The 15,323-nt window shown below is 39.1% G+C and overlaps 1 protein-coding gene across 1 annotated transcript in view; it reads right to left on the bottom strand.

Annotated features, from left to right (window-relative positions):
• PRKAB1 (protein kinase AMP-activated non-catalytic subunit beta 1) overlaps window positions 1–15,323 on the bottom strand; it is a 36,706-nt gene that overhangs the window by 7,336 nt on the left and 14,047 nt on the right. The gene's annotated exons all lie outside the window — the stretch shown is intronic.

The raw sequence follows: 15,323 nt of genomic DNA, 5'->3' as shown, positions 1-15,323 counted from the left end.
GAATTAACACCTATCCTGCTTAAACACTTCCAAAAAATCCAAGAGGAGGGAACACTCCTTAACTCATTCTATGACGCCAACTTCACCCTCATACCAAAGCTAGATAAAGACACCGTAAGAAAACTAGAACCAATATCCCTAATATTCCTAATGAATGTAGGTGACAGTCTGAAGCTGGGTGGACCCCAGGAAATCATGCCCTTAGGGCTAATCCATTTCTGTGGGTGTGAACCTATTGTAGGTGAGATTACTTCAGTAAAGAATGACCCAGAGTGGGTCTTAATCCTTTTACTGGAGTCCTTTATAAACAGAACTAATACAGAGAGAGATACAGAGAAACCCACAGAAAAACCAGGGAGCTGAAAGTATTAAGACAAGGAGAAAGGGAGACGCCCATTTACTTGCCGGCAGCTGCTTTTCAGGAAGAGAGTGTTGCCTGATGTCTTGATTTGGATATTTCATGGCCTCAGAACTGTAAGCATTAAAGCTAATAAATCCCTACTGTAAAAGCCAACCTATGCCTGATATGTTGCTTTTTACAGCTTTTAGCTAACTCTAACTATACAGATGCAAAAATCCCAACAAAATACTAGCAAACTGAATCCAACAGCACATTGAAAGAATTAAACACCATGAGTAAGTCAACAGAAGAAAAGCAATAAATTTAATATACTACCTTAACAGAACAAAGTGGGGAAAAACAAACCCAATCATCTCTGTTGATGCAGAAAAGGCATGACAAAATCCAAGATCCTTTATTGATAAAAACATTTAGAAAAATAAGAATAGAAGGAAACTTCCTTAACATGATAAAGAGTGTATATGAAAACCCCACTGCTAACATCATACTTAATGGTAAATGACTAAAAACTTCTCCCTTTAAGATACGGAACAAAACAAGGATGCTCACTGCCATCACTGTTACTTAACATTGTACTGGAATTCTGAGCAAAGCAGTTAAGCAAGAAAAGGAAATAAAAGGCATCCAAATTAGAAAGGAGAAGGAAAACATTCATTATTTGCAGATAACACAATCCTATATATAGGAAGTCCAGACTTCTGGGAAGATGGAGGACTAGAGAGACACAGGACTCACATCTCTCTCAGTAAAACAGCTGGAGGACAGGCAGAAATGGCCTGAAAAAAATGTGTTAGGGTTTAGGGCACCACCCAGAAGAGAAAGGGGCAAAGGAAAAGAATCTCGACAGCTGATTCAGCTTTTAATGAACAAATTTGGTCTGCTGTGTCCCATGAGCCCTTACAGGGCAGGTAAGACCACTCCATTGTTTGCCCTGGGAGCCAGCAGGGGACGAAAGATACCCAGCTCTCAGAAACACCCTCTCTACTGACCGGGACTGGATACTGACACAGAGAGGAAGAAAATTATTACCTATCCGGAAAAGGGAGGGGGCTGCAAGCAAAGGTTGTAGAACAGCCTCTGAGAAAGTCTGATTTGCAAGACTCTGAATAGCCTTGAGGCAGGATCCTCTATCACACAGTTGTGGTGGGTGTTGCAGCAAACACACTCTGACCACGGTTTGAACTGAGCTGCCAAAGAGCACCACGTGATGGCTGATCAAGAAAGTGCACGGGAAGAAATTAAAAGTAAATAAATGAGAGGCCTTTATAGACTCCCTCCCCAAGGCCCTTGGAAGTGGGTCTGCAGCCCATTACTACTGGGTGCAAGGAATGGATGTGAGGAACTAAACAGGATTTGAGCTCCTAAAGAGCTAGACTATCTTGGGGTCCCTTCCTTGTTTGAAGTGGGTGTCCTGGAGTTGCCTGTACCTCCTGACAGGTAGCCAGAAGCCCTCACTGCACAGCCTCACTATACCACACAGGCTTGCTGCTCCCCTCTGCAGCCTCCTTGAGGTTCAGCATAGAAAGAGGCACCCTCGTTTCTGGCTCCTGCGCAACTTTCCTTCTATGGGTATTTGAGTATCATGTGTCCATCCAGGGAAGGGGGTGTATAAATAGGATGGAAATAACTGGATGCAGTGTCTGTAGTGTCATTAGTATTTACTATAGGAGAGGACCATGCCCACTTTTCTATGGGAAGCGTGATCCTTGCTGCCTTGAGACCTAGCAGTCCTCACTATATAACCTAACTATAACCTATAGTTATAGGTTTTACAATAACTATTATATTTGCCAACACAAGCCCAGGCCCAAAGAGAAAAGAAAAGATACTCTAGAGTACTCTTGCATGCCTTATAAAATGTGTGATGAGAGAGGACGTCCCAGAAGAAGGCAGATTAGACAAAGGACTCTCTTCTCTCCCAGAAAAATAGCTTGAGGACAAGTCAGTAATGGCCTGGGGAAAAATGCTTTAGGGTTTAGGACACCAGAGGAAAGCTGGACACCACTAAGAAGAGAGAGGGGCACAGGAAAAGAATCTCAGCAGGATAGCTCCTCCTTCCCCAACTGCCCTGGAAGCAGTTCTGCAACCCATTACTGGGTCCATACCCCGGATCTGAACAACAAACAGGGACAATCCTAAAGTCCTAGAAGAGACTGAACCAAGAATCAAAGAACGCCAGTAACACACAGCCTCCCACCACTAAATCCCTAGACAAGAGAAAAACTGAGCATCAGAGTACAATCACCACCATAATCTGATGCCTGAACATCAGCAAAAACTTACACACCATACTAAGAAAATGGAAGAAATGGCCCACGCAAGGAGTATATCAAAGCCCCAGATGAGACACAGGATTTGAGACAACTAATCAATGAGGTTCATACAAATCTCCTAAATCAAATCCATGAGTTGAAAGACATATAGCTAAAAGAGATGAAGGGCATCAAGAAGAGACTGGGTGAGCACAAAGAAGAATTTGAGAAAGTGAAGAGAATAACAGAGCTTATGGGAATGAAAGACATGGCAGGTGAGAGCAAAAAGAGATTAGAAGCATACAACAGCAGACTTGTTATGACAGAAGATAAAATAAGCGGGGGAGCTGACGTAGCTCAAGTGGTTGAGCGCCTACTTCCCACACTGGAGGTCCTGGGTTCAGTGCCTAATGCCTTCTAAAACAAATAAAACAAGCAGGCAAACAAACAAAAAAAACAACTCAGGAGAGTCAATGTGGCTCAGTGGTTGAGCACTGGCTTCTGACATACAATGTCCTGGGTTCGACCCCCAGACCTGGCACAAAACAAAACAAAAAAGTGATGCAGAAGACAGAACAGCTGAAATTGGAGAGAGAGAAAAGAATGGAAAAAACTGAGCAGGGGCTCAGGAATTGAATGATAACACAAAGTACAACATACATGTCATGGGAGTTCCAGGAGAAGAGAAAGGAAAGGGGGCAGAAAGACATCTAAGGAAATAATGGCTGAAAATTTCCCAAAACTGATGAAAGAAATGAACTTATATGTCCAAGAAGTAGAGTATGCCCCAATCAGAATAAGTCCAAACAAACCTATTCCAAGACACATACTACTCAGAATGTCAAACATCAAAGACAAAGAGAAAATTCTAAGAGCAGCAAGGGAGAAGCAAACCATCACACACAAAGGATGCCCAGTAAGACTAAGTACAGATTTCTCATCAGAAACCATGGAGGCAAGAAGACAGTGGTATGATACAATTAGGGTACTGAAAGCGAAAAATCTGCCAGCTGAGAATTCTTTATCCAGCAAAACTGTCCTTCAGATATGAAGGTGAGTTTAAAATATTCACAAACAAACCAAGATGTTGTAAAAAAGAATCCACCTTTGCAGGAAGCATTAAAGGGAGCCTTACAGCTTGAAAGACAGGACAAAGAGGCTTTGAGGAGAGTACAGAAGGCAAGACCAGCAAAAAGGATAACCAAAAGAATAAAAAGACAGACAAAAATAAGATACGAATATGAAAGCCAAAGAATAAAATGATGGAAATAAATAATGCATTTACAGTAATATCACTGAATGTGAATGGATTAAAAAACATAAGCCATCCATATGTTGCTTATAAGAGTCACCTTAGATCCAGGGATACAAACCAGCTAAAAGTGAAAGGTTGGAAAAAGACAACCCATGCAAATAGTAACCAAAAAAGAGCAGGGGTAGCTACACTAATATTGGACAAAACAGATGTTAAAGGCAAAAAAGTGAGAGACAGAGAAAGCCGTTATATATTAATAAAAGGGACAATCCACCAGGAAGGAGTAAAAGTTATAGATATCTATGCATCTAACCAGGGTGCCCCAAAATACATGAAGCAAACTCAGGCAAAACCGAAAGGAGAAAGACACATCTCTACAATAATAGTTGGAGACTTCAACACACCATGCACATCATTAGATAAAACAACTAGACAGAAGAAAAACAAGGAAACACTATGATAAACGAACTATAATCTAAAAGACATACACAGAATGCTGCATCCCAAACCAACAGGTTATACATTCTTCTCAGGTGTTAATGGATCCTTCTCCAGGACAGACCACATGGTGGTTCACAAGGGAGGTCTCAAATATAAAAAGACTGAAATTATACAAAGCACCTTCTCAGATCTAATGGAGTGAAGCTGGAAATAAGAGACAGAAAACAAGAAAATCTACAAATGTGTGGAGCCTGAACAACACGTTCCTAAAAAACAGTGTGTCAAAGAAGAAACTGTAAAAGAAATCAGTAAATATCTTGAGACGAATGAAAACAAGAATACAACTTATGGGACACAGCAAACACTGTGCTGAGAGGGAAATTTATAGCACTAAACACCTATATTAATAAAGTAGAAAAAGCTAAAAAGCTAATACCCCTGGAGGAACTAGAAAAAGAACAGCAAACCAATCCCAAAGCAGGCAGAAGGAAAGAAGTAAATAAAAAGGATCATAGGATATTATAAGAAACTGTATGCCAACAAATCAGACAGCAGTCAAATTTCTACAAACACACAACCTACATTGGCTCTAAAAGAAATACAAGAACTCAACAAACCGATCACATTTAAAGGGATTGAATCAGTTGTCAAAAATCTCCCAACAACAAAAAAGTCCAGGACCAGTTGGCTTTACAGGTGAATTCTACCAAGCATTTTGAGAAATAACACCAATCTTGTTTAAACTGTTCCAAAAATCTATAGGGGGGTAAAATTACCTAACACATTTTATGAAACCAACATCACCCTAATACCAAAGCCAGATAAATATATTACAAGAGAAGAAAATTACAGACCTATCTAATGAATATAGATGTGAAAATTCTCAACAAAATACTTGCATATAGAAACAAACAGCATATTAAAAGAATTATACACCACAGCCACGTGGGATGTATTCCTGGTATGCAAGGGTGGTTCAACGCAAGAAAATCAATTAATACACCACATTAACAAATTGAAGGGACAAAACCACAATTGTCTCCATCGATGTAGAAAAGGCATTCAACAAAATCCAGCATCCTTTCTTGATAAAAACATTTTGAAAGATGGAAATAGAAGGAAAGTTCTTCAATATGATAAACGGTATATATGAAAAACCCACAGCCAACATGGTACTCAGTGGGGAAAGCTGACAGCTTTCCCTCTCAGATCAGACACAAGGCAAGGATGCTCACTATTACCACTGTTATCAATTACCTAGAAATCAATTTAACCAGCGCTGAAAAGACCTATTTACATTCAGAAAATTTAAAAACACTGCTAAAAGAAATTAAAGAAGACCTAAACAAATGGACAGACATTCTGCATTCATGGGATGGAAAACTAAATATTGTGAATATAGCAATCCTACCCAAACTGATTTACAGATTCAATGCAATACCAATCAAAATTCCAACAGCCCACTTTACAGAAACAGAAAAGGCAATTACCTAATTTATTTGGAAGGGAAAGGGTACCTAAATAGCCAAAAATATTCTGAAAAAGAAGAGACAGGGAAGCGGATGTGGCTCAAGTGATTGGTCTTCCACCCACCATATGGGAGGACCCAGGTTCGATCCCTGGGGCCTCCTGGTAATAAATTTGAAAAAAAAAAAAAAAAGTGTGCCCACACAAGTGAGAGTCACATAGCAAGATGATGATGCAAAAAAAAAAAAAAAAAAAAGAGAGATGAAGGGGAGAGTCAAGGTGAAGTGCAGCAGAGACGAGGAATTAAGGTGGTGTAAGTGACGGAATCTTTCTCCACATCAGAGGTCCCCAGGATCAAATTCTGGTGAATTCCAGAGGAGAAAAAAATAAGAGAAGACAAAAAAGAGAAATAGATACAGAAGATCACACTGCGAATGGACACAGACAACAAAAAACAGTAGGACAGTGGGGAGAGGGGAGGAAAAAAAAAAAAGAAGAGGGTGGGAGGACTCTCATGGACAGACCTTGAAACAAAGATACACGGGAAGTGGATTTGGCTCAACTGATAGGGCATCCACCTACCACATGGGAGGTCCAGGGTTCAAACCCAGGGCCTCCTAACCCATGTGGTGAGTTGGCCCATGTGCAGTGCTGATGCACACAAGGAGTGCTGTGACACACAGGGGTGACCCTGTGTAGGGGAGCCCCACATGCAAGGAGTGCGCCCCGTAAGGAAAGCTGCCCTGTGTGAAAAAAGTGCAGCCTGCCCAGGAGTGGCACTGCACACACGGAGAGCTGACGAAGCAAGATGACACAACAAAAAGAGACACAGATTCCTGGTGCCACTGACGAGAATATAAGCGGATACAAAAGAATACACAATGAACCTGGATACAGAGAGCAGATTACTGGAGGTGGGTGGGAAGGAAAAAAAAATCTTAAAAAAAAAAAAAAAGAAACAAAGCTACAGTGGTCAAAACAGCATGATATTGGCATAAAAATGGACATATTGATCAGTGGAAGAGAAATGAGTGGAATATCATTTCACACTTATCAGAATGGTCACTATTAAAAAGACAGAAAACTACAGGTGTTGGAGAGGATGTGGAGAGATAGGAACGCTTATTCACTGTTGGTGAGAGTGAAGAATGGTACAATCACTGGCAGACTGGCAGTTCCTAAGGAAGATGAACACAGATTTGTCATGTGACTTGGCAGTGAGAGTAGTGGCATGAACAGATCTGCACACCAATATTCATAGCAGCATTATTCACAATTTCCAAAAGATGGTAGCAACCCAGGCTTCCATCAACCGATGAGGAATGGATAATCAAATTGTGGTGTATACAAATGATGGAAAATTCCGCAGTTTTAAGAAGAAATGAAGTCGTGAAGCATATGACAACATGGATGAACCTGGAGGACATTATGTTGAGTGAGGCAAGCCAGACACAAAAGGACAAATACTGTACAATCACGCTTTTATGAACTAAATACATTGTGTAAACTAATGTAGTTAATAACTAGAATATAGATCACCAGAAAAAAGAATGAGGTTAAATCTGTGAAGAACTGGTAAAAAGGTTGTTTGTAAATCTTTGGCAATGAATAGGAATGGTTAAAGTACATCATAGTGTATGTAAATAGCAGTGCTATTAATAATATAGGGGTATGATAGTGGTTGAAAAGGAAGGTCTAAGGTCATATATATTACTAGAAGGAATGCTAAAAAAATGTAACATGGGACTGTGTAGCATAGTGAAGCCTTGTGTGAAATATGAATATGGGTAATAATGCATATTTGACTGTTTTTCTTTGACTCTGAACAAATGTACTTTGATGTTAATAGCAGGCAAAAAAAGAAAAAAGTAGACAGTAGTATATAATTATTAATAATCTTCCGTTAAGGTTGAAAAAAAAAAAGGAAATATACTAAGTGAGAGAAACTAGATAAAAGGTACTACATAAGTTTGACTCCATCTATCCAAAATATAAATATAAATAAATTAGAACAACAGCTATATATAGCAAGGAATGCAAGGGAAGATTAAGAAGTGATTACTAATGGTTAGAGCTTTTTTCTTGTTTATTATTACTATTAGAATAATGAAAAAGCTCTAATAATGATTGAAGTGATGAAATGCACAACTATGTGATCATAGCAAACACCACTGTTTGTATACTTCTGATGAATATGCTTTATTAATATGTATCCATAAAATTGATTAAAAAAAAAAAGTCCTGAAAAATCTACAACAAAGGTACTATAGCTAATAAATGAGTTCAGCAAAGTGGTTAGGTTCATAATCAGCAGTATTTCTATAAACTAGAAATGAGCAGCTCTGAGGAGCAACTCAAAAAAAAAAATTCCATTTACAATAGCCACTAATAGAATGAAATATCTAGGAATACATCTAACCAAGGATGTAAAGGACTTGTACACAGAAAACTACAACATTTTGCCAAAAGAAATCAAAGAAGACCTAAATAAATGGAGGGATATTCCATGCTCATGGACTGGAAGGCTAAATATCGTTAAGTCTCAATTCTACCCAAACTGATTTACACATTCAACTCATTCCCAAGCAAAATTTCAACAGCCTTTTTTTTTTCTTTCCACAAATAGAAAAGCCAACCACCAAATTTATGTGGAAAAATAAGGGGCCCTGAATAGCCAAAACCATATTGAAAGAGAAGCTGGAGGACTCACATTTCCTGACTTTCAAACTAATTCTGAAACTACAGTGGTTAAAACAGCATGGTACCAGCATAAGGAATATACAGACCAACGAATAAAATTAAGATTTCAAAAACAGATCCTATCTATGACCTACTGATTTTTGACAAGGTGGCCAAGTTCACTCCATTGGGAAAGAACAGTCTTTTAAACAAATGATTCTGAGAGAACTGATACACATATGCAAAGTAATGAAGGGGAATCCCTAGCACCTATCATACAAAAATTAACTCAAAATGTATCAAAGACCTCAATATAAGAACCAGGGCTATAAAACTCCTAGAAGAAAACAAAGGGAAGCATTTTCAGCACCTTGTGTTAAGCAATGGTTTTTTAGGTTTTACATCCAAAGCACAAGCAACAGAAGAAAAAAATAAATGACTGGGACTTCATCAAAATTAAAAACATTTGTGCATCAATGGAATTTATCATGAAAAAGAGATAAGCTACTCAGTGTAAGAAAATATTTGGAAACCTCATGTCTGATAAGGGTTTAATACCCAGGACATACAAAGAAATCCTTCTATTCAACAATAAAAAGACAAACAATCCATTTTAAAAATGGGCAAAAGACTTGAATAGACATTTCTCCAAAAAGGACATCCAAATGGCCAAAAAGCACAAGAAAAGATGCTCAACCTCATTACCTATTAGGGAAATGCCAATCAAAACCAAAATGAGATACCATTTCACACCCTCTAGACTGGCTAATACTCATTGCTGGTGGGAATGTAAAATGGTGCAGCCGCTGGCAGTGACAGTTTGGTGATTCCTCAGAATGCAAGGTATAGAATTACCCTATGACCTGGCTATCCGATTTCTAGACATAAACAAAAGACTTGAAAGCAGGGACTAAAAAGACATGTGCACACCAATGTTCACTGCGGCATTATTCTCAGTAGCCAAATGGTGAAAACTACCGAAGTATCCATTAATCAATGAATGGATAAATAAAATGTGGTGTATATATATACTATGAAATATTATTCAACCATTAAAAAAAAGGAATGAAATTGATACATGCTACAACACAGATGAATCCTGAAGACATGTCGTGTGATATAAACCATTACATGATCTCAATGATATGAAATAATTAGAATAAGCAAACTCCAAGAATCAGAATGACGAATATAGGTTACCAGGTCTGGGGTGGGGGTAGAGAACAGGGGAGCTAATACTTAAATTGTACAGAGTTTCTATCTGAGTTATGGTAAAGTTTTGGTCATGGATGGTGATGACGGTAGTACGACATTGTGATTGTAATTAACAGCACTGAATTATATATATGGATATAGTTAAAAAGAGAAAATGTATATATGTTACTAAATTAAGGATGGAATATTATGTATGCAGCTGTAAGAAGAAATGAAGTTGTAAAGCCTATGACAACATGGATGGACCAGGAGGACATTATGTTGAGTGAAGCAAGCCAGACACAACAGGACAAATACTGTATGACTAAGTTACTATGAACCAAATATTTTGTGTAACATATGATTTAAAAAAAAAAGTATGTATCCAGTACATTTGAGAAATGCATGTTTTATTCAACTATATTTTTTTACTTTAAATTACTGTTTATGTTTTCAATTATTAAATGCACAAAATAAAGTTTTTAAAAAAAGGAAAGAAAATGAAGTCAGCATAAAAAGAAAAGCAAAAAACCACACTAATGCTAAACGTTAATAGGGAAAAACTGTGTCAAAGATGGGGGTATATGGAAACACTGTATGTCCTGCATGTTTCTATAAACCTACAACTGCTCTAATTAAAAAACAAATGCAAGATGGTAGTAATAGGGTGGTATATGGGAAACTTGGTATCTTACGCATGATTTTTCTGTACATGCACAACCTCTCTAAAAAAAAAAAGAAAAAAAAAAAACCCAACAACCCACAAATTTACAAATGTTGGAGAAGATGTAAAGAAACAGAAACATTCATTCATTGCTAGTGGGAATGTAAAGTGGTACAGCTGCTGTGGAAGACAGTTTGACAGTTACTCAGAAATTTAAGTACAGAAGTCACATGACCCAGCAATCCCACTAGTAGGCATATACCCAAAAGTATCAAAAGCAGGGACTCAGAGATATCTGCACACCGATGTTCACAGCAGCATTATTCAGAATTACCAAAAGACAACCCACGTATCAATCGACTAATGAACAGATAAAATGTGGTATATACATATGATGGAATATTACTCAACTATAAAAATGAAGTTCTGATACACACAACATGGATGAAACCTGAAAACATGTTGTAGTGAAATAAGCTAGATACAAAAGGACAACTATTGCTTGATCTCACTGATACGAAGTAATTAGAATAAGCAAACTCAGAGAGTCAGAATGTAGAAAGTAGGTTACCAGGGAATAGGGTTGGGGTTAGGGAATAGGGAGTTTAGGTTTAAAATATACAGAATTACCATTTTAGAACAATGGAAATATTATGGTCATGGATGGTGGTGACGGTAGCACAATATTGTGAATGTAATTAACAGCAGTGAAGTATATATCTGAATATATTAATGTGTTTAAAAGGGGAAATGTTGGAATGCTACCAAACTCATTCTATGATGCTAACATTACTGTAGTACCAAAGCCAAATAAAAATACTATGAAAAAAAAATTACAGATCAATTTTTTTTTACTGAAAATGGATACAAAAATCCTCAACAAAATATTTGCTATCCAAATCCAAAAATAAATTATACATCACGATCAAGTGGGCTTTATATCAAGTATGCAAAGGTGGTTCAACATAAAATCAGTGTACTACACATTAACTGAAAAGAAAAATCACACAAGCATTTCAATTGATGCAGAAAAGGCCTTTGACAAAATGAACATTCTTTCTTGATAAAAAAACACTCCAAAAGATAGGAACAGAAGAAAGCTTTCTCAATATGATAAAATGCATGTATGAAAAACCCAGAGCTAATATTGTCCTTAATGGTGAAAGACTGAAAGCTTTCCCAGTTAGATAGGGAACAAGATAAGGATGCCCACTCTCTCCACTGTTACTCAATATTGTGCTAGAAGTTCTAGCTGGAGCAATTAGGCTAGAAAAAGAAATTTAAGGCACCCAAATACGAAAGGACGAAGCAGAACTTTTGCTATTTGCTGATAATATGATCCTATACTTAGAAAATCCCGAGAAACCCACAAAACTATACCTTATAGGCAATTTCAGCCAATGCAGAAGGGTACAATATTAATACACAAAAATGAATAGTGTTTCCATGTACTACTAATGAGCAACCTGAGGAAGTAGTCAGAAAAAAAATTCCATTTACAAGAGCGATGAATCAAGTATTTAGGAATAAATTTAATAAAGGATGTATATTTGGAAAACTAAAAATGCTAAAAGAAACCAGTGATGGAGGGGATCCAAGATGTCAGAGCAGGGAATGGAGAGCTGCATTCTTCCTCTAGAAACTATAGGAAGGTAGGCAGGCTTGCCAGGTATAAGGGAAGCCAGAGTGTCACAGGGGTGACAGGAGAGGATGGCTGGAGAGGAAGGGGTCCCAGCTGGGCACTGGGGAAAAGGGGAGCTGCCCGGCCTGCCCTGGAGAAGGGAGCATACCAGCATGGCCCAGGAGGAAAAGAAAACCACCCAACTGGCCGTGGGAGAGGGGGAGTTGGGAGCTGCTCAGGGGCGATCCCACAGGTGGACCTGTGCCCAGCCTGCTTAGGGTAGGGGAGAGAAAGGTGACCTGCAGAAACTTAGCTGGAGGTTTTTGTTTTCGTTTCCTACTTCCATCTTTAATTTCCTCCCCCCTTTATCAGGGTACTGATGGTGAGGCTGGCTGTGGGGTGGCTGTGGGCAGGAACAAGCTGCTAGGGAGGAGTAGACTAGTGAGTGGCTGGTGGCCCAAGAGAAAGGCCTGTTTTTTCCCTCGTCCCCTTCACCCAGATACCTGAAGAGAGCAGAAATGTGGCCAAAACTGGCAGCCTGAGAGGAGGAGCCTAGTGGGTGCTGGTGGTCTGAGAGGGAGACCCAGAGTTTTGCTTCATTTTGTTTTGCTCTTTTCCTTCTCTTATTTTTCTTTCCTTCTTCTCCTGTTTTTCTTTTCTTTCTTCTCTTCCCATTATTTTACCTTTTTCCTCTTCTCTTCCTTTTTCTTTTTTTCATTTTTCCCTCTTCTTTTCTCCCATTCTGCTTTTCCATGTTTTGTCTGTCTTCTCACTTACATGGCCTTTTATTTTATTATCTTTCTCTTTTTCACCTTTCTTAGTTTTTATTCCTGGCTACTATTTTTTCCTACTACTTATTTTTTTTTTTTTGTCATTTTCTTTTTCCTTCCTTCTTTTTAAATTTTTCCTTTTTTTCTCCTCTTCTTTCTTGCCTTTTTTGTGTATCTAATATTTACTTCCATTGAACATGGGCAACTATGAGGATATGTAACAAGTGGAATCAAGTGATAAAGATGATTCCCAACAAAACCAAAAAAAAAAATAAAACCCTAGAGCAAAAAGAAAAACTGACCAACTGAATAAGCCCATCAAGATAAACAGATGCCTAGACATCAGCCAAAAATTACACACCATTTTGTGTGATCTATGTATCTTTTAAAAATAAAAAACATTTTAAAATTACAAACCAAACTAAGAAAGGGGAAGTCATGGCCCAGTCTAATGAACAAACTAAAAAGCCAAAGGAGATAGACAACGTGGAACAACTAATCAAGGATGTCCAAATCAATATCCTTAATCAACTCAATGAAATGAAGGAAGAGGTAAAGGAAATCAAGAATACACTGGGGAAACATAGAAAAGCAATCGTAAACATACATAAAAAGATAACAAATGAAAGACACAATTCAAGAAATTTAAAAAAACACTAGAAAGAAAACAAAACAATACACTAGACTCACATAACATTTGAACAGGTGGAAGAAAGATTTAGCAAAGTTGAAGATAGGACATCTAAAATCAAACAGAACAGTTAGACAAAAAAAAAAAAAAAAAGGAAAAAAATTCAGCTGGGACTTAAAGAATTGAATGACAACAAGAAATGAATGGGTATCCGAGAGAGAGAAGATAAGGGAAAGGGGCATGGACATACATGTACAATGTACTCCAAGCACAATAAATCCTCACACACCTATCCCAAGATACGAAGTTACTGGATTGTCAAAATCTCAATATAAAGACAGAATCCTGAAAGCAGCAAGAGAAAAGAGATCCATCAGATTTAAGGGAAGCTCAATAAGAGTAAGTAGTGATTTCTCATCTGAAAACATGGAGGCAAGAAGGCAGTGGTACTGAAAGAAAAAAATGCCAGCCAAGAATTTTGTATCCAGCAAAATTTTCATTCAAAACAAAGGAGGGGGAAGTGGCTGTGGTTCAATTAGTTGGGCTCCCATCTACCATATAGGAGGCCCTGAGTTTGCATCCCGGGGCCTCCTTGTGAAGGTAGGCTCACCTGCACGCTGCAGAGTGCCACCGGCCTGCAAGTGCCATGGAGACTCGACTCAGCAAGGTGATGCAACAAAAAGGAAGACAAATAAAAACAAAACACAACACAACACACAGAAGAGCATGCAGCAAACAGACACAGAGAGCAGACAACAGGCAAGACGCAAAGTGGAGGGGGGAATAAATAAAAAATAAATAGACATAGAAGAACGCACAGTGAATGAACACAGAGAGCAGACAGCAAACAAGCCACAAGGCAGGGAGGGGGATTAAAAAAAAAACAAAGGAGGGACTTCTGAGAAGATGGCATCCAAGTACATAGGCAGGACTCAACTCTCACAAAAACAAAGGAGAAAGGGCAAAGAGCTACCCAAGGGAGTTGCTTTGGGCTCAGCAGACCAGGAGAGCACTTTGTATCATCCAGGGGAAAGACACATAAAGAGACAAAGGGACCAAACAAAAACCATGAGTTACTCACCCCAGTGGCTGGGAATGGCACGTATACCCCACCCTCAAGGTGAATATCCTTGGTAAAACCCCAGGCTCACTGCAGCCAACTGAGCCAAAGATCCTTCTCCTCCCTGGGAGGAAGAGGATGGAGAGTGGCTTCTCTTCAGTGAGATTGGCCAGTTGAGCCCCCTTTGAAGCTCAAAAAAGACCCCAGCCAGCCCCGGGGAGAGGGGCGAGGGGAGGGGGGATCTGATCAGGCAGGCAGTCACACTCGACTGCCGTGGGACAGAGAGGAACCAGGTCAGCGAGTGGCTGGGTGGAGGCAGGTGCTGACCAGCCTGGAAGAGAAGGAAGCCAGGAAAGCTGGCAAGCTGCTAGAAGCTCAACTCGCTGAGGGAAAGGGGATGGAGAGTCAAGTAAGCTTCCAGAACCCACCTAATCTGTGGGTGGGGGTAGCTCAGTGCAGGAATGCCTGCCTCACATAAATGAGGTCCCTGGTTCAATTCCTGGTACTTCCTAGAGAAGTGATCCAGACAGTGATCCACTGGGCTGGCAGGCACCCAGCTGGCTCCCTATGACAGGGAACTTATACCCTGAGATTTTGTTTTAGGTTTTTCAATCTGTTATTTTTTATGCCCCCTTCCTTTTTTTCCCCTAAACTATTTGCTAAAACCAGGTACCTTACCTGTGGAGGGCAGGCTGCAGGGTGCTAGACTGATGAGCATGGGCAGCCTGAGAAGGCTCTTATGGGCCTAAGAAGGAAGCCTGTTTTTCCTGTGGGTTTTTTTTTTTTGTCTTTTTTCTGTTTCCTCTTTTTCTTTTCCTTACCTTTTCATTGGTTTCATTTCCTTTCTTTCGTTTTCCCCTCTTCTACTCTTTTATTCCACTTTTCTCATTTGGTCTTCATTTTTCTTCTTCTCCTCATCTTTCTGGTC

The sequence above is a fragment of the Dasypus novemcinctus genome, chromosome 19, assembly GCF_030445035.2.
Source record: "Dasypus novemcinctus isolate mDasNov1 chromosome 19, mDasNov1.1.hap2, whole genome shotgun sequence".
Taxonomy (NCBI): Eukaryota; Metazoa; Chordata; class Mammalia; order Cingulata; family Dasypodidae; genus Dasypus; species Dasypus novemcinctus.
Note: the sequence above shows the minus strand (reverse complement) of the source record. Positions and strands in the feature narration are given on the sequence as shown.